Here is a 22,684-nt window from a genome sequence, read left to right as displayed (position 1 = left end):
TTTGAAGACTGTGCTTCTTCCGGACGGTTAGGCGTCAAGGTCTAGAGCATCCAAGAGGAATTGTAGATCACCGAGTGACCGAGTTTGTGAAGGTTCGGAAGTCACCTGAAGACTTACCGCGAGTGATTGGGTGAGGTCTATGTGACTTTAGCTCAAGGAGAATACGGTGAGGATTGTGTGTCCGGGACTGTGTGTCCTCGAGTTTAAATACTCAGCTGCTCCAACCAGATGTACAACTGAGACAACAGTTGAAACTGGTCTACCAAATCATTGTCTTCACCGAGCTTACTGGTTCTCTTTCCTAAACTCTTTCATTTCCTCATTTTTGTTGTTGTGTGCTTGTTCATATCTATTTGAAGACTTTGACTGAAGACTTCCTCTTTTTCCTCAGTTCAATTTCTTCAGTTTGTCCGTCTTCATCCTATGGTATCATGTGCTTACGCTTTCTGTACTCTGTGCTTGTCTTCATTTCATCATGATGACTATGCGTGTGTTCTGCTATGTTTACTTTTGAGTACTTATTCCGCTGCAAGTAGTTCTTCATTTAGGAATTTCCTCACCAGCAAATTCCTTAGTGGATAATTCATAAAAATTGCCTATTCACCCCCTCTAGTCGATATAATGCACTTTCAATTGGTATCAGAGCAAGGTACTCCCTTGTTCTATGTAATTTTGGTTTAACCGCCTGGAGTTTCAGTTATGTCGACCACAGGTACGATCAAGGTCTCTGCTGGGTGTCCTACCTTCGATGGAACAGACTACCCCTACTGTAACAATAAGATGCGAATGCATATTGAGGCAATTGATAACGATCTTTGGTATGTTGTGGAAAATTGTGTTCCCTCAGTCACACCTTCCCTGAATGCTGTTGATGTGAAGAGATTCAAGCAACTCGATTCACAAGCAAAGAACATCATATGTGGCCATCTGAGCAAAGGGCAATATGGTAGAGTGAGTGCTTTGGAAACTGCTAAGCTTATATGGAATAGGCTTTCCAAAGTAAAGAAGGAGTCTCAACTCAACGTGATTCTCATGTTGACATTCTTCACAATCTCTTCAACCGCTTCAAAAGACTCGACAATGAAAATGTTCAGCAAACCTTCGATCGCCTCACTGATATCTCAAATGAGCTTCAAGCGCTTGGCGCCACTGACATCACCGACCATGAGGTGGTGAAGAAATTGCTGAGATCGCTCGATTCTTCATTTGACACTCTGGCACTGATGATTCAAGAGCGTGCTGATTACAAGTCACTTGATCCTGCTGATATCCTCGAGAGGCTAAACACTCATGAGTTCCAGCTTGCTGAGAAGAGAGATATCTATGGTTCGAGCTATGGCAAACCACATGCTGTGAAGGCCAAGGAAGTCTCTGAGTCTAAAGAAGAGGACTCTACTAGCAGCCTTGGTGATCCTGAAGAACTGAGCCAAGAACTAGCACTACTCGTGAAGAAATTTCAGAAGTTCTAAAGACGTGGTCGCTTTGGAAAATCCTCAATGAGTAATGATTCCTCATCCAGTGACTACAAGAATACGCTATGCCACAAATGCAAGAAACCTAGTCACTACATTCAAGATTTTCCTTAGTGGGATAAGGAATTAAAGAAGAAGAAATACAAGGATTACAGTTCTGATGACACCAAGAAGAAGAAGAAATCTTCAAAGTCTTCATCATCAAAATCCTCAAAATCTTCATCTCACAAGAAGAGCAGCTCCAAGAAGGCTCAAGCATTCATTGGCAAGGAAATGGACTCCGAGGCTGAATCTGAAGAACATGAGGAAGAGGAGGCAAACGAGGAGTCCGAGTCTGGTGTGGCAAGTCTAGCTCTCGCCACGGCATTTGTCAGCAAGTCTATCTTCAACTCTGAAGAAAATGGCTTCACCAACAGGGCTGATGAAGGCAATGACGACTACGCTCCCACCTATTGCTTCATGGCAAAGGGTGCCAAGGTAACTAAATATGCCTCCTCTGAATCTAGTGAGGATGAATTTGATGAAAACCTCAAGCCCAGCTACTCTAAACTTGCTAAGATTGCTGTGAAACAACAAAAGGCTATTGAAAAAATTCAAAACATGCTAGATAAAAGTGATGATATGTTGGGTGAAGAAATGGATCATACCAAAACCTTGACTGAAAATCTTCAGAGACTTCAGTCCAAGTTTGACAACCTTCAGGGTCATCATAACACTCTCTTATCTGATCACGCGAAGCTTTCTTATGAATTTCTTCAAAGGAAGCAAGATCTTGAGAAGATAAGAGTGAGTTATGAAGATCTTCAGAAGGAGCGTGATTCATTACTTGCTCAACAAATCAGCGCTACTCAGGAAGAATTTGTTCCTCCATGTATGAAGTGCATTGAACGTGAATCTGCTAATTCTTCAACTGAATGTTGACATGCTTCTATTGTTACAAATTCTTCACCTCTCTCTGCTATCACTAATTCCTCATCTGAGGACATTGCTAGTATCACTGATGATGCAGGGCTAAAGGAATTGTACATGACAGGCATGTACAAAAGCCTCAAAGGGCATCAGACTCTTTGTGATGTGCTTAAAAAACAGATCCTCAATAGGAACCCTAGGAAAGAGGGTATTGCCTTTGAGAGGAAACTCAATGCTGATGGAACATATTGGAAGCCTGAGCAGTACCCGAAAACCTCATGGGTTGCTGCAAAGGGACCTCCAGTTGATCCATCCAATTTATCTAGCTTTACATGTGAATCTCCTCATTCTTTTGATGAGTCATTTGACTCCAACTATAAACTGTTCAAAAATCAGAATGGTGAAGTATTTGCTAGATATGTTGGCACTAACTGCAGGAACGGTTCCCCTATGAAGAAAATCTGGGTTCCCAAAAGTTGCCTTGAAAGTCTTTAGGTGAATGTCCTCATGACACCACCTATGAAGAATAGGAACTCCAGATCAACTTCTTCATATGGACCAAATTCTTCATATGGATCCAAGTCCTCATACGGACCAGATTCCTCACGTGGATCAAATTCCTCAAAAGGATCAAAGTCCTCACGTGATCATCATCGTTCTAACCCCTCTGTTTCGCAGGGTAGAGCTAAGGGCTATGAATATAAGTATTATTCTTCAAATCATTATGTTCATAAGTCCTCGAAGAATTTCTCTACTTATTCATATGCTTACCCTAACCCCTCTCATGTGAAACGAAGTGGTCTGTCTTCTATGCCACCTTTCTCATATGGCGCTCGCTGAGTGATGAATTCTTTGCCACCCTCCAGATGTGGGTGGTGAAGAAAAAGAACTAATCTCTTATTCAGGGTCAGGTCTCCAGATGTGCTTAAAACGTCTGAAGAATTTTCTGGAGACCTGAACAATGCCTGAAAGGACGCATGCTAATCATGAGGAAATGAACTGTCATTTCTCATGTCCTCATATTATTTTATCTATTCTTCTGCTTGATGAAATTGATCTGATGATATTGATGTCATATTCTTCACTGATGAAGTATATGAGTTTGTAAGTTGCACTAATTCATCTGCAGGATGATCAACCCAAAGCAAATAAGTGGGTCCTCGATAGTGGATGTACGAATCACATGACTGGTGACAAGAATCTATTGATGGATGTTCCTTTATCACCATCGCATCTGAAGCATATCATCTTCGCTGAGAAAGGCAAAAGTTAGGTATTGGGTCTAGGTAAGGTTGCGATCTCAAAGGATCGACGCATGGACAAAGTCATGCTTGTCGAGTCCTTAGGATACAACCTCATGTCTGTCTCAATGCTTTGTGATCTCGATATGGTTGTTGTCTTTGGAAAATATCGTTGTGTTGTGATCATGGAAGCTAACCATTCCAAAGTATTCGAAGGCTTTAGGAGAGGAGACTTGTATATCGTTGATTTCTCTACAGGACAACAACCAGCCGTATGCTTACTTGCAAAAGCTTCAGAAGGCTGGTTATGGCATCGACGACTTGGTCATGCTGGCATGAGGAATTTGCACACGCTTGCGAAGAAGAAGCATGTCATTGGCATTGCGAATGTCAAATTCCTCAAGGATCACTTATGCGGAGCCTGTGAAGCTGGAAAGATGACAAAGGCCAAGCATCCAGTGAAGACTATCATGGCTACCACTCGACCATTTGAATTGCTTCACATGGATCTCTTCGGTCCTAATCATTATTCTGATGTTACAAATGATGCATCTCTATATGGTTTTGTTATTGTTGATGATTATTCTCATTACACATGGCTGCACATTGTCACTTACAAACATGAGGTGCAGGATGTCTTCAAACGATTTTCCTCGAGGGCTTCAACCAACTTTGGTGTAAAGATCAAGCACATCAGAAGTGACAATGGGACTGCGTTCAAGAATTACGGTCTTGATGGCTATCTTGATGAACTTGGTATTACTCATGAGTTATCTGCTCCTTATACTCCTCAGCAGAATGGCGTCGTGGAGCGCAAGAACAGAACTCTTGCTCAGATGGCTCGCACTATGCTTGATGAATACAAGACACCTCGTCGTTTCTGGATTGAGGCTATTGATACTGCCTGCCACATCATCAACAGAGTATATCTTCACAAATTCTTCAAGAAGACTGCTTGTGAACTCCTCACTGACAAGAAACCCAATGTAAGTTATTTTAAAGTCTTCGGTGCAAAATGTTGGATTAGAGATCCTCATCACAGTTCTAAATTTTCACCGAAAGCACATGAGGGTTTTATGCTTGGTTATGGAAAGGACTCGCACACCTACAAAGTCTTCAACACCATTCTCCACAAGGTTGTTGAAACTGTAGATGTGTGGGTCGATGAAACTAATGGCTCGCAAAGAGAGCACCTACCTTATGTGTTAGATGAACCAGCACCTGAAGAATCTATCAAGTTCAAGTCTACTAAGGATGTCATTCCCACCAAAGAATCTGCTGAAGAATTCATTCTAGAACGTGATGAACATCGAGTTGGCGCACCTGAAGAAAATGGTGCTGAGGAAAATGCTCCTGAAGAAAATACGGATCAAATTCCTCGAAGACAACCCGCTCATCCTTGCATTGCAAACGAAGTGCAAATTGAGAAGATCATCGATGGCATTGAAGCACCAGGTCCTCTCACACGCTCAAAATCTTCACATTTATCTAACTTTGGTGGGCACTTTGCTTTTGTCTCTATCACAGAGCCCACTAATGTAGATGAAGCATTTCTGGAGCCTGAGTGGATTCAAGCTATGCAAGAAGAATTACATTAGTTCGAGCTCAACAAGCACAACATTATTGGCACAAAGTGGATCTACCGCAACAAGCAAGATGAAAATGGCCTTGTGGTGAGGAATAAGGCACGACTTGTAGCTCAAGGCTACACACAGGTTGAAGGAATTGATTTCTATGAAACTTTTGCACCTATTGCTAGACTTGAGGCTATTCGCATATTACTTGATTATGCTAACCATCATGATATTATCTTACAACAAATGGATGTGAAAAGTGCATTCCTCAATGGTAAGCTTGAGGAAGAAGTATATGTTGCTCAACCCCCAGGTTTTGAAGATCCAAAGCATCCTGACAAAGTTTTCGGACTCAATAAGGCCCTGTATGGCCTCAAGCAAGCCCCTCGGGTGTGGTACGATACTTTGAAGGAATTCCTCATGAAGAAAGGCTTCAAACCCGGTTCACTCGACTCAACTCTTTTCACTAAATCTTATGATGGTGAATTGTTTGTGTGCCAAATTTATGTTGATGATATCATTTTTGGCTATACTGACCAACGATATAGTGATGAATTTGCCTATATGATGAGTGAAGAATATCAAATGTCTATGATGGGAGAATTGAAATTCTTTTTAGCTCTTCAAATTCGTCAACAGCGCCAATGGCATATTCATTTCTCAGGAGAAATACCTCAAGGACGTATTGAGGAAATTCGGCATGCAAGATTGCAAAGGGGTCAAAATTCCAATGCCCACAAATGGCCATCTATGCACTGATGAAAGTGGTAAAGACTTTGATCAAAAGGTATACCGCTCCATGATTGGCTCTTTATTGTACCTATGTGCATCTAGGCCAGATATTATGCTTAGTGTTTGCATGTGTGCCTGATTTCAAGCTACACCGAAGGAATCACACCATAAAGCTGTGAAGCATATTCTTCGATATATATCTCACACACCAACACTTTGATTATGGTATCCCAAGGGCTCTTCATTTGATCTCATTGGATCTTTAGACTCTGACTATGCTGGTGATCGTGTGGACCGCAAGTCAACGTCAGGCACATGCCATTTCCTCGGATGATCTTTGGTCTGTTGGTCCTCGAAGAAACTGAACTACGTATCACTCTCCACTGCTGAAGCTGAGTACATTGCTGCTGGATCGTGTTGTGCTCAATTACTACTGATGAAGCAAACACTCAAGGACTATGGCATCAACGTGAAGAATGTGTTGGGGAACGTAGCAGAAATTCAAAATTTTCTATGCATCACCAAGATCAATCTATGGAGAGACTAACAACAAGAGAGAGAGAGAGAGGGAGTGCATCTTCATACCCTTGAAGATCGCTAAGCGGAAGCGTTACAACAACGCGGTCGATGGAGTCGTTCACGAAGCGATTAAGATCGCGGCCGAATCCTATCTAAGCACCGAACAACGGTGCCTCCGTGTTCAACACACGTACAGCCCGAGGACGTCTCCTCCTTCTTGATCCAGCAAGGGGAGAGGAGAAGTTGAGGGAGAACTCCGACAGCACGATGGCATGGTGGTGATGGAGCTCGTGGTTCTTCGGCAGGGCTTAGGCAAGCACTACGGAGGAAGAGGATGTGTTGGAGGAGGGAGAGGGCTGCGCCAGGGGAAGGGTGTGGCTGCCCTCTCTCTCCCTTACTATATATAGGGGGAAGGGAAGAGGGAGAGGCGCCCTAGGGTTCCCTAGGGGAGGGGCGGCGGCCACAGGGGAAACCCTAGACGGGTTTGGGCGCCCCCACCCCCTAGGAAACTTGCGCCCCAAGCCGGGAGGGGTGGCTGCCCTAGGGGTGGCGCCCCCACCTCTCCTGGTTACGTGAGATGGGGTGGGAGGGGCGCTCAGCCCCTTAGTGGGCTGATGTGCCCTCTCCCCTTGGCCCATAAGGGCCCCCAACGCTTGCCGGGGCCTCCGAAACCCCTTTTGGACACGCTGGTCATCACCTGGTACCCCCGGAACAACTCCGGACTCCAATACCCTTCGTCCAATATACCTATCTTCACCTCCGGACCATTCCGGAGCTCCTCGTCATGTTCGGGATATCATTCGGGACTCCGAACAACCTTCGGTAACCACATACTATTTTCCATAACAACTCTAGCGTCACCGAACCTTAAGTGTGTAGACCCTACGGGTGCGGGAACCATGTAGACATGACCGACAAGTTCTCCGGTCAATAACCAACAGCAGGATCTGGATACCCATGTTGGCTCCCACATGTTCCACGATGATCTCATCGGATGAACCACGATGTCAAGGATTCAAGCAATCCCGTATGCAATTCCCTTTGTCAATCAGTATGTTACTTGCCCGAGATTCGATCGTAGGTATCCCAATACCTCGTTCAATCTCGTTACCGACAAGTCACTTTACTCGATCCATAATGCATGATCCCGTGACCAAACACTTTGTCACATTGAGCTCATTATGATGATGCATTACCGAGTGGGCCCAGAGATACCTCTCTGTCATACGGAGTGACAAGTCCCAGTCTCGATTCGTGCCAACCCAACAGACACTTTCGGAGATACCTGTAGTGCACCTTTATAGTCACCCAGTTACATTGTGACGTTTGGTACACCCAAAGCACTCCTACGGTATCAGGGAGTTACACAATCTCATGGTATAAGGAAATGATACTTGACATTAGAAAAGCTTTAGCAAACGAACTACACGATCTTGTGCTATACTTAGGATTGGGTCTTGTCCATCACATCATTCTCCTAATGATGTGATCCTGTTATCAATGACATCCAATGTCCATGGTCAGGAAACCATGACCATCTGTTGATCAACGAGCTAGTCAACTAGAGGCTCACTAGGGACATGTTGTGGTCTATGTATTCACACATGTATTGCGGTTTCCGGTCAATACAATTATAGCATGAATAATAGACAATTATCATGAACAAGGAAATACAATAATAACCATTTTATTATTGCCTCTAGGGCATATTTCCAACAGTCTCCCACTTGCACTAGAGTCAATACTCTAGTTCACATCACTATGTGATTGTAATGAATCAACACCCATGGGGTTTGATCATATCTCGCTTGTGGGAGAGGTTATTAGTCAACGGATCTGAACCTTTCTGATCCGTGTGTGCTTTTCAAATCTCTATGTCATCTCCTAGATGCAGCTACCACGCTCTATTTGGAAGTCTTCCAAATAACTGTTCTACTATATGAATCCGGTTTACTACTCATAGTCATCCAGATTAGTATCAAAGTTTGCATCGACGTAACCCTTTACGTCGAACTCTTTTACCACCTCCTGAATCGAGAAAATTCCTTAGTCCACTAGTTACTAAGGATAAGTTTGACCACTGTCCAGTGATCCATTCCTGGATCACTCTTGTACCCCTTGACTGACTCATGGCAAGACACATTTCAGGTGCGGTACACAGCATAGCATACTATAGAGCCTACGTCCGAAGCATAGGGGACGACCTTCGTCCTTTCTCTCTCTTCTGCTGTGGCCATGTCTTGAGTCTTCCTCAATATTCACACCTTATAACATAGTCAAGAACTCCTTCTTTGCCGATCTATCTTGAACTCCTTCAAAATCTTGTTACGATATGTATTTATTTGAAAGTACTATTAAGCATTGTTGATCTATCCTTATAGATCTTGATGCTCAATGTTCAAGTAGCTTAATCCAGGGTTTCCATTGAAAAACACTTTTCAAATAACCCTTTATGCTTTCCAGAAATTCTACATCATTTCCGATCAACAATATGTCAACAACATATACTCATCAGAAATGTTATAGTGCTCCCACTCACTTCTTTGGAAATACAAGTTTCTCATAAACATTGTATAAACCCAAAATCTTTGATCATATCATCAAGCGTATATTCCAACTCCGAGATGCTTACTCCAGTCCTTAGAAGAATTGCTGGAGCTTTGCGTACTTGTTAGCATCTTCCAGGATTGACAAAACCTTTTGGTTGTATCACATACAACCTTTCCTCAACAATATCGTCGAGGAAACAATGTTTTGACATCCTATCTGCAAGATTTCATAAATCATGCAATAATTGCTAATATAATTCCAATAGACTCTTAGCATTGCTACGAGTGAGAAAGTCTCATCGTAGTCAACTCCTTGAAACTTGTCAGAAAACATCTTAACGACAAGTCGAGCTTTCTTAATGGTGATACTTACCATCATTGTCCGTCTTCCTTTTAAAATCCATCTGTACCCAACAGCCTTATGACCATAAAGTAGTTCTTACAAAGTCTACACTTTGTTTTCATACATGGATCCTCTCTTAGATTTTATAGCCTCGAGCCATTCATCGGAATCCGGGCCCACCATCGCTTCTCCATAGCTCGTAGGTTCATTGTTGTCTAGCAACATGACCTCCAAGACAGGATTACGTACCACTCTGAAGCAGTACGCATCCTTGTCGACCTACGAGGTTTGGTCGTGACTCGATCCGAAGTTTCATGATCACTATCATAAGTTTCTACTTCAATTGGTGTAGGTGCCACAGGAACAACTTCCTGTGCCCTGCTACACACTAGTTGAAGTGATGGTTCAACAACCTCATCAAGTCTCCACCATCCTCCCACTCAATTCTTTCAAGAGAAATCTTTCCTCGAGAAAGGACCCATTTCTAGAAACAATCACTTTTGCTTCCGGATCTAAAATAGGAGGTATACTGAACTATTTTGGGTGTCCTATGAAGATGTATTTATCCGCTATTGGTTCGAGCTTATCAGGATGAAACTTTTCACATAAGCGTCGCAGCCCCAAACATTCAAGAAACAACAGCTTATGTTTCTCTAAACCATAGTTCATACGGTGTCATCTCAACGGAATTACGTGGTGCCCTATTTAAAGTGAATGCGGTTGTCTCTAATGCCTACCCCATGAACGATAGTGGTAATTCGATAAGAGACATCATGGTATGCCCCATATCCAATAGGGTGCATCTATGATGTTCGGACACACCATCACACTATGGTGTTCCAGGCGGTGTTAGTTGTGAAACAATTTCCACAATGTCTGAATTGTGTACCAAACTCGCAACTCAGATATTCATCTCAATGATCATATCATAGCCATTTTATCCTCTAGTCACGATGATCTTCAACTTCACTCTGAAATTACTTGAACCTTTCAATAATTTAGACTTGTGTTTCATCAAGTAAATATACTCATCATCTACTCAAGTCATCTGTGAAGTAAGAACATAACAATATCCACTGCGTGCCTCGGCACTCATTGGACAACACACATCAAAATGTATTACTTCCAACAAGTTGTTCCATCTTACTGAAAACGAGGCTTTTCAATCATCTGGCCCATGTGGTATGATTTGCATGTCTCAAGTGATTCAAAATCAAGTGAGTCCAAACGATCCATATGCATGGAGTTTGTTCATGCGTACATACCAATAGACATGGTTCGCATGTCTCAAACTTTTCAAAAACGAGTGAGTCCAAAGATCCATCAACATGGAGCTTCTTCATGCGTTTTATACCAATATGACTTAAATGGCAGTGCCACAAGCAGGTGGTACTATCATTACTATCTTATATCTTTTGGCATGAACATGTGTATCACTACGATCGAGATTCAATAAACCATTCATTTTAGGTGCAAGACCATTGAAGGTATTATTAAAATAAACAGAGTAACCATTATTCTCCTTAAATGAATAACCGTATTGCGATAGACATAATCCAATCATGTCTATGCTCAACGCAAACACCAAATAACAATTATTTAGGTTTAACACCAATCTCGATGGTAGAGGGAGCCGGCGATGCTTGATCACATCAACCTTGGAAACACTTCCAACACACATCATCATCTCACCTTTAGCTAGTCTCTGTTTATTTCATAGCTCTTTTATTTCGAGTTACTAACACTTAGCAACCGAACCGATATCTTAATACCCTGGTGCTACTAGGAGTACTAGTAAAGTACACATTTAATACAATGTATATCCAATATACTTCTGTCAACCTTGCCATCCTTTTCATCTACCAAGTATCTAGGGTAGTTCTGCTTCAGTGACCGTTCCCTCATTACAGAAGCACTTAGTCTCGGGTTTGGGTTCAACCCTGGGTTTCTTCACTGGAGCAGCAACTGATTTGCCATTTCATGCAGTACCCCTTCTTGCCCTTGCCCTTCTTGAAACTAGTGGTTTCACTAACCATCAACAATTGATGCTCCTGCTTGATTTCGACTTTCGCGGTGTCAAACATCACGAATATTTCAAGGATCATCATATATATCCCTGATATGTTCTAGTTCATTATGAAGCTCTAGTAGCTTGGTGGCAATGTCTTTGGAGAAACATCACTATCTCATCTGGAAGATTAACTCCCACTCGATTCAAGTGATTGTTGTACCCAGACAATCTGAGTACAAGCTCAACGATTGAGCTTTTCTCCCTTAGTTTGTAGGCCAAGAAACTCGTCGGAGGTATTATACCTCTTGATGTGGGCACGAGCCTGAAATCCCAATTTCAGCCATTGGAATATCTCATATGTTCCGCGACGTTTCTAAAACGTCTTTAGCGCCTCAACTCTAAACCGTTTAACATTACTAAACTATCATGTAGTCATCAAAACGTGTATGTCAGATGTTCGCAACATCCGCAGACGATGTTCAAGGTTCAGCACATCGAGCGGTGCATTAAGGACATAAGCCTTCTACGCAGCAATGACGACAATCCTCAGTTTACGGACCCAGTCCGCATAATTGCTACTATCAACTTTCAACTAAATTTTCTCTAGGAACATATCTAAAACAATAGAACTAAAACGCGAGCTACGACATAATTTGCAAAGACCTTTTGACTATGTTCAGGATAATTAAGTTCATCTAATGAACTCCCACTCAGATAGACATCCCTCTAGTCATCTAAGTGATACATGATCCGAGTCAACTAGGCCGTGTCCGATCATCACGTGAGACGGACTAGTCATCATCGGTGAACATCTTCATGTTGATCGTATCTACTATATGACTCATGCTCGACCTTTCGGTCTCTTGTGTTCCGAGGCCATGTCTGTACATGCTAGGCTCGTCAAGTCAACCTAAGTGTTTTGCGTGTGTAAATCTGGCTTACACCCGTTGTATGTGAATGTTAGAATCTATCACACCCGACCATCACGTGGTGCTTCGAAACAACGAACTTTCGCAACAGTGCACAGTTAGGGGCAACACTTTCTTGAAATTATTATTAGGGATCATCTTATTTACTACCGTCATTCTAAGCAAATAAGATGCATAAACATGATAAACATCACATGCAATCAAATAGTGACATGATATGGCCAATATCATTTTGCTCCTTTTGATCTCCATCTTCGGGGCTCCATGATCATCATCGTCACCGGCATGACACCATGATCTCCATCATCCTGATCTCCATCATCGTGTCTCCATGAAGTTGTCTCGCCAACTATTACTTCTACTACTATGGCTAACGGTTTATCAATGAAGTAAAGTAATTACATGGCGTTATTAAGAGACACGCAGGTCATACAATAAATAAAGACAACTCCTATGGCTCCTGCCGATTTTCATACTCATCAACATGCAAGTCGTGATTCCTATTACAAGAACGTGATCAATCTCATACATCACATATCATTCATCACATTCTTTTGGCCATATCACATAGCACACCCTGCAAAAACAAGTTAGACGTCTTCTAATTGTTGTTTGCATGTTTTACGTGGCTACTATGGGTTTCTAGCAAGAACCTTTCTTACCTACGCAAAAGCCACAACATGATATGCCAATTGCTATTTACCCTTCATAAGGACCCTTTTCATCGAATCCGATCCGACTAAAGTGGGAGAGACTGGCACCCGCTAGCCACCTTATGCAACAAGTGCATGTCAGTCGGTGGAACCTGTCTCACGTAAGTTTACGTGTAAGGTCGGTCCGGGCCGCTTCATCCCACAATACCGTCGAAACAAGATAGGACTAGTAACGGTAAGCATATTGAACAAAATCAACGCCCACAAAAACTTGTGTTCTACTCGTGCATAGAATCTATGCAAAATACCTAGCTCATGATGCCATTGTTGGGGAACATAGCAGAAATTCAAAATTTTCTACGCATCACCAAGATCAATCTATGGAGAGACTAGCAACGAGAGAGAGAGAGGGAGTGCATCTTCATACCCTTGAAGATCGCTAAGTAGCAGAGTTACAAGAACACGGTCGGTGGAGTCGTTCACGAAGCGATTCAGATTGCGGCCGAATCCGATCTAAGCACCGAACAACGGTGCCTCCGTGTTCAACACACGTACAGCCCGGGGACGTCTCCTCCTTCTTGATCCAGAAAGGGGAGAGGATAATTTGAGGGAGAACTCCGACAGCACGATGGCATGGTGGTGATGGAGCTCGTGGTTCTCCGGCAGGGCTTCGCCAAGCACTACGGAGGAAGAGGAGGTGTTGGAGGAGGCAGAGCGCTGCACCAGGGGAAGGGTGCGGCTGTCCTCTCTCTCCCTCACTATATATAGGGGGAAGGGAGGAGGGGGAGGCGCCCTTGGGTTCCCTAGGCGAGGGGCGGCGGCCACAGGGGAAACCCTATATGGGTTTGGGCGCCCCCACCCCCTAGGAAACTTGCCCGCCAAGCCGGGAGGGGCGGCTGCCCTATGGGTGGCGCCCCCACCTCTCCTGGTTACGTGAGATGGGGTGGGAGGGCCGCTCAGCCCCTTAGTGGGATGATGTGCCCTCTCCCCTTGGCCCATAAGGCCCCCCAACGCTTGTCGGGGCCTCCGACACCCCTTCCGGACACGCTAGTCATCACCTGGTACCCCCGAAACAATTCCAGACTCCAATACCCTTCGTCCAATATACCGATCTTCACCTCCGGACCATTGCGGAGCTCCTCGTCATGTCTGGGATCTCATCCGGGACTCCGAACAACCTTCGGTAACCACATACTATTTCCCATAACTACTCTAGCGTCACCAAACCTTAAGTGTGTAGACCCTACGCGTTCGGGAACCATGTAGACATGACCGATACGTTCTCCGGTCAATAACCAACAGCGGGATCTGGATACCCATGTTGGCTCCCACATGTTCCACGATGATCTCATCGGATGAACCATGATATCAAGGATTCAAGCAATCCCGTATGCAATTCCCTTTGTCAATCGGTATGTTACTTGCCCGAGATTCGATCATCGGTATCCCAATACCTCGTTCAATCTCGTTACCGGCAAGTCACTTTACTCGTTCCGTAATGCATGATCCCGTGACCAAACACTTGGTCACATTGAGCTCATTATGATGATGCATTACCGAGTGGGCCCAGAGATACCTCTCCATCATACGGAGTGACAAATCCCACTCTCGATCCGTGCCAATCCAACAGACACTTTCGGAGATACCTGTAGTGCACCTTTATAGTCATCCAGTTACGTTGTGACGTTTGGTACACCCAAAGCACTCCTACAGTATCAGGGAGTTACACAATCTCATGGTCTAAGGAAATGATACTTGACATTAGAAAAGCTTTAGCAAACTAACTACACGATCTTGTGCTATGCTTAGGATTGGGTCTTGTCCATCACATCATTCTCCTAATGATGTGATCCCGTTATCAATGATATCCAATGTCCATGGTCAGGAAACCATGACCATCTGTTGATCAACGAGCTAGTCAACTAGAGGCTCAATAGGGACATGTTGTGGTGTATGTATTCACACATGTATTGCGGTTTCCAGTCAATACAATTATAGCATGAATAATAGACAATTATCACGAACAAGGAAATACAATAATAACCATTTTATTATTGCCTCTAGGGCATATTTCCAACAGAATGTGCCTCTCTATTGCGACAATGACTGCACTATCAAGATTGCTCATAACCCAGTTCAACACTCGAAGACCAAGCATATCCAGATTCGTCATCATTTTCTTCGTGATCATGTGTTGAAGGGCGATATCTCCATCGACCATGCAAGCACTAAAGATCAGCTGGCCGATATCTTCACTAAGCCCTTGGATGAGAAGAGATTTAGCAAGTTGCGGTGTGAGCTAAATATCATAGAATCTTCAAATGTTCTCTGAAATGGACACTCATCCTAACACTCACGCTGACTTGATGACTTAGATGTGCAACACATAAAGTAACGTTTTTCTTCAATTAATGAAGACCAACCCTCTAAGTGTGAAGAAATTAATTAAGAAATTGATTCTCAAAGGCCTACGACAATTGTACGCGGTGTCTGAAATCAGCTTTCTTATACGGTGGATACGCCACCAACCAAAGTTGAAAATCTTCAATTTGAGTTTTTCTTCGTGTTTGAAATTCCTCAGTTTTTCAAATTCTTCAACTTTGCATTGTCTTCACTATTTCCGTCGTTTTTCTTCATTGAATATATATATATATATATATATATATATATATATATATATATATATGAGTTTATGTCCTCTACAACATTCACTTATCGCTATTTCTTTCAAGTTCTTTTTTTTGCTAAGTGAATGTGATCGGACCCTTCCCAATCTATGCTAAACTCAACCAAGTCTGTTCACAAATTCTTCATGTGCGTTCTACTTGAAACTCGTCCAAAATCTTCACTGTGTCCTTGACAGCTGAATAAATTGCGAACGGAACCTTAACTAATCCTATCTGAAATTTCGGCTTTGCCGCTCAAACCGCTCCACATCCCACGACAATACTTATCTATTCACCCACGATCCTACACGATTGCCACCTCTCAGTACGTGGGTGACACATGTCAAGCGAATGAGAAGGGCCAGGGGGACGTTCGTATGAATTCTTCGGGCGTCCAGTTTTTTCACTTCCACTATAAATACCCCTGCTTCTTCTTCAGTTCGTTTTTTACTCCGCTCGCCCTCACTCCCACTCGAGCTTCCCAAAACCCTAGTGCCGCCGCTACTTCATCGTTGCAGGCGAGGAAGAGCTTCACTGCCTCGACCTCGTCACCGTTGTACTCGCGCCGGTTGCGGATTTCTTCACTCCGCCGCCGCCGTAATCGTCTTCCTCCGCCGAGTTAGGGCGAGGAAGATCTGAACTGACGAACTTCACATCTACACTTCCCAGTTCGTCGAGTTCTTCATTTTGGGTAATTAAAAAATTAATTTTACTACCCTCTTTGATTCATATGTTTTCTTGAAAATATTCAAAGGTGTTTATTCTTCAACTCTTCACACACATGAACACCTCACATGTCATCTGCTCTTGATTCGTTTCTCTAAGCGATGATTTTCTTGAAGATTCCTCAATTGTGTGGATTTTCAATCTATACAACTCTGGAACCTAAGATTAAGAACGCTTAGTGAAATTCTTCAAGACACATCTGGTCAAATTCCTCAAACCTATTCTTTTTTAAAATCTTCTGAGAATGCATATGACCTCTCCAAATTCCTCGCAACTATACTCTGTTCACAGGTACTCATGTCCGCTGCTGAATCTCTAGGTTCTCATCAACTTAACTCATTTGCAGCGTTCCTCGAAGAAAAGTTGCACACTTCTTCAGAAACTTCAGTTGTTCACATTCCCCAGCTGAAGAAAATGGCTGATAAGAAGCCACAGAAGGGAGGAAAGAGTCCTGAGGTCAATACTGCTTTCAAAATCCCTGAGGACATTTATGTTGGGTACTGGACACCCCCTGAGGAGGATAGAAATCAGCGCAAGGTGCTGATGTCTACTACACAACCTTCTTCTTGTAGACATTGTTGGGCCTGCAAGTGCATAGGTTGGTAGGACAGTAGCAAATTTCCCTCAAGTGGATAAACTAAGGTTTATCAATCCATAGGAGGCGTAGGATGAAGATGGTCTCTCTCAAACAACCCTGCAACCAAATAACAAAAAGTCTCTCGTGTCCCCAACACACCCAATACAATGGTAAATTGTATAGGTGCACTAGTTCAGCGAAGAGATGAAGATACAAGTGCAAAATAGATAGTAGATATAGGTTTTTGTAATCTGAAATAATAAGAACAGAAAGTTAGTGAGCGATAAAAGTGAGTGTAAATGGTATTGCAATGATAGGAAACAAGGCCTAGGGTTCATACTTTCACAACTGAAAGTTCTCTCAACAATAATAACATAGATAGATCGTATAACAAGCCCTCAACATGCAACAAAGAGTCAATCCAAAGACACTAATAGCGGAGAACAAACATAGAGATTATGGTAGGGTACGAAACCACCTCAAAGTTATCCTTTCTGTTCTATCTATTCAAGAGTTCATAGTAAAATAACATAAAGCTATTCTTTCCGCTCAATCCATCATAGAGTTCATACTAGAATAACACCTTAAGACACAAATCAACCAAAACCCTAATGTCACCTAGATACTCCATTGTCACCTCGAGTATCCGTGGGCAAGATTGTACGATATGCGTCACACAATCTCAGATTCATCCAACCAACATAAAAGTACTTCAAAGAGTGCCCCAAAGTTTCTACCGGAGAGTCAAGAACGTGTGCCAACCCCTATGCATAGGTTCCCAACGTCACAAAACCCGCAAGTTGATCAGCAAAACATACATCAAGTGGATTGCAAGACATACATCAAGTGTTCTCATAAAAGACTCAATCCGATAAGATAACTTCAAAGGGGAAACTCAATTCATCACAAGAGAGTAGAGGGGGAGAAACATCATAAGATCCAACTACAATAGCAAAGCTCGGGATACATCAAGATCGTGCCATAGAGGAACACGAGAGAGAACACGAGAGAGAGAGATCAATCACATAGCTACTGGTACATACCCTCAGCCCCGAGGGTGAACTACTCCCTCCTCGTCATGGATAGCGCCGGGATGATGAAGATGGCCTCCGGTGATAGGATCCCCCTCTGGCAGGGTGCCGGAATAGGGTCCCGATTGGTTTTTGGTGGCTCTGGAGGCTTGCGGCGGAGGAACTCCCGATCTAGGTTCTGTTCTGGAAGTTTTTGGGTACGTAGGTATATATGGGTGCAGGAAGTACGTCGGTGGAGCTACGGGGGTCCCACGAGGCGGGGGGGCGCGCCCAGGGGGTGCCCCCACCCTCGTGAGCACCTCCCTTGGCTCCTGACGTGGGGTCCAAGTCCATCCGGTAGCTTTCCTTCCAAAAATAACTTCTCCAGTTGATTTCGTTCCGTTTTGACTCCGTCTGATATTCCTTTTCGTCGAAACACTGAAATAGGCATAAAATAGCAAATCTGGGCTGGGCCTCTGGTTAATAGGTTAGTCCCAAATATAATATAAAAGTGGATAATAAAGCCCAATATTGCCTAAAATAGTAGATAAAGTAGCATGGAGCAATCAAAAATTATAGATACGTTGGAGACGTGTCAAGCATCCCCAAGCTTAATTCCTGCTCGTCCTCGAGTAGGTAAATGATAAAAAGGAATTTTTGATGCGGAGTGATACTTTGGCATAATTTCAATGTAAATCTTCTTAATTGTGACATGAATATTCAGATCCGAAAGATTCAAGACAAAAGATTATATTAACATAAAAGTAATAATACTTCAAGCATACTAATCAAAGCAATCATGTCTTCTCAAAATAGCATGGCTAAAGAAAGTTCATCCCTACAAAACCATATAGTCTGGCTAAGCTCTATCTTCATCACACAAAGTATTTAATCATGCACAACCTCAATGACGAGCCAAGCAATTGTTTCATACTTTAGTAATCTCAAACTTTTTCAACTTTCACGCAATACATGAGCGTGAGCCATGGACATAGCACTATAGGTGGAATAGAATGGTGGTTGTGGAGAAGACAAAAAGGGGAAGATAGTCTCACATCAACTAGGCGTATCAACGGGCTATGGAGATGCCCATCAATAGATATCGATGTGAGTGAGTAGGGATTGCCATGCAACGGATGCACTAGAGCTATAAGTATATGAAAGCTCAACAAAAGAAACTAAGTGGGTGTGCATCCAACTTGCTTGCTCAAGAAGACCTAGGGCACTTTTGAGGAAGCCCATCATTGGAATATACAAGCCAAGTTTTATAATGAAAAATTCCCACTAGTATATGAAAGTGATAACATATGAGACTCTCTATCATGAAGATCATGGTGCTTAATTTTGAAGCAAAAGTGTGGAAAAAGGATAGTAGCATTGTCCCTTCTCTCTTTTTCTCTCATTTTTTTATTTGGCCTTTCTCTTTTTTTTCTCTTTTTTTTGCTTTTTTGGCCCCTCCTTTTTTATATATTTTTTTTCATAAAGTCCGGAGTCTCATCCCGACTTATGGGGGAATCATAGTCTCCATCATCCTTTCCTCACTGGGACAATGCTCTAATAATGATGATCATCACACTTTTATTTTTCTTACAACTCAACAATTACAACTCGAAACTTAGAACAAAATATGACTCTATATGAATGCCTCCGGCGGTGTACCGGGATATGCAATGAATCATGAGCGACATGTATGAAAGAATTATGAATGGTGGAAAGTTGCATAGCAATATATCTCGGAATGGCTATGGAAATGCCATGATAGGTAGGTATGGTGGCTGTTTTGAAGAAGGTATATGGTGGGTGTATGATACCGGCGAAAAGTGCGCGGTATTAGAGAGGCTAGCAATTGTGGAAGGTGAGAGTGCGTATAATCCATGGACTCAACATTAGTCAAAAGAACTCATGCACTTGTTGCAAAAATTTAGAAGTCATCAAAAACCAAAGAACTACACGCATACTCCTAGGGGGTTAGATTGGTAGGAAAAGACCATCGCTCGTCCTTGACTGCCACTCATAAGGAAGACAATCAATAAATAAAATTGTGCTCCGACTTCATCACAAAGTGGTTAACCATACGTGCATGCTACGGGAATCACAAACTTAAACACAAGCATTCTTTAAATTCATAATCACCCCAACTAGCATTGCTTTGATATTATCACCTCCATATCTCAAAATAATTATCAAGCATCAAACCTATCTTAGTAATCAACGCACTCAAAAGAAAGTTTCACATATCTTGAATAACAAGTATATTAATATTAAGCAAATTACCATGCTATTAACGACTCTCAAAATAATCTAAGTGAAGCATGAGAGATCAATAGTTTCTTTAAAACAAATCCACCACCGTGCTCTAAAAGATATAAGTGAAGTACTAGAGCAAAAATTATCAAACTCAAAAGATATAAGTGAAGCACAAAGAGTATTCGAGCAAATTCCAATTCGTGTAAGGCTCTCTCTCATTAAAGAATTTCAGATCTTGATACTTATTCAAACAGCAAGCAAATCTAAAGAAAACTACAATGCAAGGATAGCACAACTCATGTGAAGAAGCAAAAACTTAGGCTCAACCGATACTAACTGATAGTTGTTGAAGAAGAAAGGTGGGATTCCTACCGGGGCATCCCCAAGCTTAGATGCTTGAGACTTCTTGAAATATTATCTTGGGGTGCCTTGGGCATCCCCAAGCTTTAACTTTTGTGTCTCCTTAATTCCTCTCATATCATGGTTTCTCTTCTTTTTATCAAAAGCTTCATTCACGACAAACTCAACAAGAACTCGTAAGATAGGTTATAATAAACCAATGCAAAACCTTATCATCTTCTACTGTAACAAATCACTAAAATTATTATTCAACATTGAATACTAAATGCCTCTGCATATTTAATACTCCTATCCTCAAATAGAATCATTAAACAAGCAAACATATGCAAACAATGCAACGGTAACAGCAATCTGTCAAAACAGTACAGTCTGTAAAGAATGCAAGAGTATCAATACTTCCCTGACTCCAAAATTATGAACTAAAATTCCCACTGTAATAAATTTATCAGTGATTAATATGCAAAAAGATTCAACGTTATACCATTCTCTTACTTTTCTAGGGAATTTTTGCAACAGCGGTAAACTTTCTGTTTTCAAACAGCAACATGTATACTAGCAAAATAAGCATGGCAAAGGCTATCCTTGACTTTTTTTATTGGAACTAAAGATGCAAAACACAATTCTAACTAACAGCGAGCAAAAACTAGCAAAATAAAATGACGCTCCAAGCAAAACACATATCATGTGGTGAATAAAAAATATAGCTCCAAGTAAAGTTACCGATGAACGAGGACGAAAGAGGGGATGCCTTCTGGGGTATCCCCAAGCTTAGGCTCTTGGTTGTCCTTGAATATTACCTTGGGGTGCCTTGGGCATCCCCAAGCTTAGGCTCTTGCCACTCCTTATTCCATAGTCCATCGAATCTTTACCCAAAACTTGAAAACTTCAACCACACAAAACTCAAAACAAAACTCGTAAGCTCCGTTAGTATAAGAAAATAAAACCACCAGTTAGGTACTGTAATTAACTCATTATAAATTCATATTGGTGTAATATCTACTGTATTATAACATCTCTATGGTTCATACCATTAATACTAGCCATAGATGCATCAAAATAAGCAAACAACACATAGAAAACAGAATCTGTCAACAACAGAACAGTCTGTAGTAATATGTATAAAACGTATACTTATGGAACCCCAAAAATTATGAAATAAATTGCTGGACCTGAGAAATTTGTCTATTAATCATATTCAAAAAGAATCAACCTAAAATCTCTCTCTAGTAAAACATGGCAGCTAATCTCGTGAGCGCTAAAGTTTCTGTTTTTCACAGCAAGATCACATAAAATTCACCCGAGTCTTCCCAAAGGTTCTACTTGGCACTTTATTGAAACAAAAGCTATAAAACATGATTACTACAGTAGCATAATCATGTGTACACAAAAAAAACAGTAAGGATAAATATTGGGTTGTCTCCCAACAAGCGCTTTTCTTTAATGCCTTTTAGCTAGGCATAATGATGGCAATGATGCTCACATAAAAGATAAGAATTGAAACATAACGGGAGCATCATGAAGCATATGACTAGCATATTTAAGTCTAACCCAATGCCTATGCATAGGGATTTTGTGAGCAAACAACTTATGGGAACAATAATCAACTAGCATAGGATGGCACAACAAGCATAGCTTCAAGATTTTCAACACATAGAGAGGGAACTTGATATTATTGCAATTCCTACAAGCATATGCTCCTCTCTCATAATAATTTTCAGTAGCATCATGAATGAATTCAACAATATAACCAGCACCTAAAGCATTCTTTTCATGATCTACTAGCATAGAAAATTTACTACTCTCCACATAAGCAAGATTCTTCTCCTGAATAGTAGTGGGAGCAAACTCAACAAAATAACTATCATGTGATTGAAAATTAAGATCAAGATGACACGTTTCATGGTTATCATTATTCTTTAAAGCATACGTGTCATCACAATAATCATCATAGATAGGAGGCATGCTTTCATCATAGTAAATTTGCTCATTAAAGCTTGGGGGACAGAAATGTCATCTCCATCAAAGATAGCTTCCCCAAGCTTGTGGCTTTGCATATCATTAGCATCATGGATATTCAAGGAATTCATACTAACAACATTGCAATCATGCTCATCATTCAAAGATTTAGTGCCAAACAATTTAAAGATTTCTTCTTCTAGCACTTGA

Source organism: Triticum dicoccoides, chromosome 1B, assembly GCF_002162155.2.
Source record: "Triticum dicoccoides isolate Atlit2015 ecotype Zavitan chromosome 1B, WEW_v2.0, whole genome shotgun sequence".
NCBI lineage: Eukaryota > Viridiplantae > Streptophyta > Magnoliopsida > Poales > Poaceae > Triticum > Triticum dicoccoides.
The sequence above is the reverse complement of the archived record's forward strand: the minus strand, read 5'-3'. Positions refer to the sequence as shown.